At 42.8% G+C, this 3,667-nt stretch overlaps 1 long non-coding RNA gene across 1 annotated transcript; it reads left to right on the forward strand.

Annotated features, from left to right (window-relative positions):
- Positions 1-792: 792 nt before the first annotated feature.
- On the forward strand, positions 793-3,349 carry LOC127331715 (uncharacterized). The gene is made up of 4 exons (XR_007869948.2): positions 793-1,079; positions 1,169-1,432; positions 2,162-2,215; positions 3,080-3,349. It is a non-coding gene; the product is annotated as an uncharacterized lncRNA (long non-coding RNA).
- The last annotated feature ends 318 nt before the right edge of the window (positions 3,350-3,667 follow it).

The following is a 3,667-nucleotide window of genomic DNA, read 5'->3' on the forward strand; positions in this document are numbered from 1 at the left end:
ACCATATAAAATTCTATCACGCAAAGGAGAGGTTGCATATGAGCTAGAATTGCCAGAGGCACTATCGGCAGTTCATAACGTCTTTCATGTATCCCAGTTGAAGAAGTGTCATCCGGAAATGGCAGACACACCGTTGAGAGACACCATTCCATTGGATGAGGTTCAACTAGAAAGTGATCTTACATATGAGGAGAAGCCTGTCAAGATTCTTGATACAGCAGAGAGGTTTACTCGCACCAAGACTATCAGATTTTGCAAGGTTCAGTGGAATCATCATTCAGAGGAGGAAGCAACTTGGGAGAGAGAGGATGATCTTCGAGAAGACCACCCACACCTATTTGCTAGCCACTTCGAATCTCGAGGGCGAGATTCATCTTAAGGGGGTTAGGTTTGTAACATCCTAAAAACTGTGCATTTTCAAATTCATGCATTTCAACATATCAGCATGTTAAAGTTTCAGTTTTAGAAAATGTTTTACTTTACCTTGCATAAAAGTTTTATACTGCTAGTATCTTACTGGATTGGAGCTGTGCTCATTAAGTCCCGATACTGTACTGGGAGTATTTACAAATTTTCGTATTTTTATTTACATCAGATTTTGCAACCTACAGCTAATTCAGTTTTCAGAAAAAAATAGAGAAGAAAAGAAAAAAAGAAAAAAAAATAGATTGGCAAGGCAACCAATCAGCTCACCATCGAGCAGGCAGCATGCGTACGTGCTGACTCGCGTACGGCCGCGCGCAGCCGGCACATGCGAGCAGCCAGCAGCTCCGTATCCGTCCACCTTATTCTTTCATTTTTTTTTTCTCCACTAATGGCTGCTGGGACCCACAATCATCTTCTACCTCTGCCTGGAGTCTGTTTCGCGTACGAGTTGGTACCGGCTGCGAAATATCCCAGTTTTCTCGCTCGATTCCGCTCAGATTTCTTTGCCCCCTTGCCACGAAAATCCCTCTATAAATACCGCATAATCTCCTCCGTTTTTGCTCCTTAAAATCCCTAAATTTTGCGCCGCCAGGCTGCGCGAATTTCTCGTCGGAGTTTCGATCTGCCGCCGCCATTGAAGCTCAGAACCGGAGGTTCCCGTCGCCCAGAGAGCCCCTCCTTCACTTCGTGTTGTTCCCCTTCCTCGACCGCTTCGTCTCAACCCTTTTTTCCCTAACTGCAGTGCACGGAAACGCTTGGGAGAGGTCGCCGGAGCTATCGCCGTAGTTCACCATCGTCCGGAGCTCCATCCGCCCGTAGCTGCCACCCGAGAGAGAGGGACACGACGGGAGAGACATTACTGTGACCGCTGTTGTCTGCTGCATCTCGTCGTCCGAGTCTCCATCGCCAAGGACTACCAGAGACGCCGGGACGACGTCGCCGTCCACGCCTGACCACCACGCCGTCTGGTTCATCCAAATCGACCATCACCAGCAGCAGCAGCAGGGTAATGCACTAAACCAGAACAATCGTATCACATATGGCCACGTCTACCTTATTTTTCTTTTCTCACCTCGCGCACATGCGATCGATCGGTTCATATGTGTGCTAGCTAAAATCTAACTTCTAAATTCCATATCAAATAATCTGTAGCTCCGTTTTAGGTGATTCTTTTTGCATTAAGTTCGAAATTGAATTCTCTGTTACTTTCGTGTAGAAAGTTTCTCCATCCGAGAAACTTTTTCGAACAACGTTTCGGACAAAAATTATTAATAAACCTCGAAATGTTTAATCTTTTAAAATTCATTATTAAAGTTTTGTAACTCGGAATTGAACAAATAATATATTGTTGGATTCAGAAAAATGAGAGGAACATTTTGGTACTGTTAGTTTGTGCTTTTACAAAACTTGCGAATTTTTGCAATTTAAAATCGTTTATATAGTATTTCTAGTATATTTTAAATTCTGTAAACTATTTTAATATGAATCCAACGCAAAATTGCAGATACTTATATTGCCTATCCACCAGTATGCCTGCAAGAGATATTAGAAACTATTTTATACATATATATTTTGTTCATGGTTAAATGGCTATTTGAAACCTTTATTGCATTAATTGTTTATAAAAATGTTTGATATCCAATTTCTTTCCAGAGCATGCATGCATAATTTCATTATGTGTTTTACCTGTTTGTGTTGTTTGGTGTTTGATTGTGAATTATTTTGCTTGCGTTAGATTGCCCGGATTGCAACGAGTGCGATTGCGACGACTGTCTGAACACCGACCAAGGCAAGTGTCACAAACTCATTATCCTACTGTTTTATATGCATTGGTAGCTGTTTTATGTGCATAATATTTTCAAATTGCTGGTCCTGGGATATTATCAAAGTGGAGAGGTTGCGAGAGATAAATGTTTTATTCTCTTAATGAAAACAACCATGTCAAATTAATACACCCCTGGGTGGTAAGTGGTAATGCTTGGTTTATGTTGAGTGGTTGCACCGGGGTCATTTCTATGGCAGCACCGTGTGCATCACACTTGAGGTTGGCCACCCAGGAACAAAGAGATTAGCCCGGTTTTCTTGTTTTAGTAGCTTCCAGTACAACCACATGCTATATGGGCTCTGGCTAGATTGAGTAGGTTGTGAGAACTCGACCCAATGTACAGAGGGTGGTAGATATTGGTAGGACGGAACGCGTCCATTGTGGTTGAGGTATTGCTTCTGAAAGGTCTTGTCCTAGTCGACATCTGTCCATTTGAGCAAAATGCGCATCATGGAAGAAGAACAGACTAGGTCATGTGGGGAATGTGTACAACCTCTCGAGAGTGTCAAAACTAAGTACTTAGCCGTGTCCCCGGTTACGGACATCTATGAGCAATTAGAGCTTGAAACTGTTGGATGATCTCGTCAGTCGAATTTCTGAATATTAATGCACCAGGTGGATTATGGGTAGTAATTAGTCTTATTGATATACTATGTTTTGAATAAATGTTTTGAGAGTAGGGAAAACAAAACTGGCTTTACGCAAATATGAACTCCACCTGCCAAATATCATGTAGTTATAGGCGCCAGAAAAGCCACCATATGACATCTTGCCATTTCCATTCCAAGTGTAATGACCCTTCGGGGCTGCAACATTTTTATGTTGCAGGTTATTCTGAAGACGAGTAAGAGATACCGTAGGTTGCGAGCTTACACCCAACATGTTCGCCTGTGGCGTGATGGAGCTCTTCGTTTATTTATTTGCTGCTTGAACTATGTTATTTTCAGCTAGCCTTGAGCTATGCGCTTTGTAATAATTATACCATGGATCATACGTTGTAATAATTGACGCATTTGCTATTCTGGTTATTCATCGAACTGTGTGTGCTAGCGATTGATCCAAGGGACTAGCACAGAAAGCACAGAGATTCAATCTGTATTCAGGTTGTGTCGCTTCAGCTTCCAAAAGCAACTCCATTCTCTTGCGTATTGCCTCATACTCAGCGACATTATTGGTGCAAGGGGTGGATAACCTGATTGAGAAGGAGTATGTTGCCCCCCGAGGCGACACGAGTAGAATGCCGATGCCACAACCATCATTACAAGCCGATCCATCGAAGAACATGGCCCATGCACGTACAGATAGTGCTGCTATGTCAGTGTTGATTCGTTCAGCAATCAGATCGGCCAATGCTTGTCCCTTGACTGCCTTCGCAGGCTGATACCGGAGATCAAATTCTGACAACGCAAACATCCA

The sequence above is a fragment of the Lolium perenne genome, chromosome 2 (assembly GCF_019359855.2).
Source record: "Lolium perenne isolate Kyuss_39 chromosome 2, Kyuss_2.0, whole genome shotgun sequence".
Classification (NCBI taxonomy): domain Eukaryota; kingdom Viridiplantae; phylum Streptophyta; class Magnoliopsida; order Poales; family Poaceae; genus Lolium; species Lolium perenne.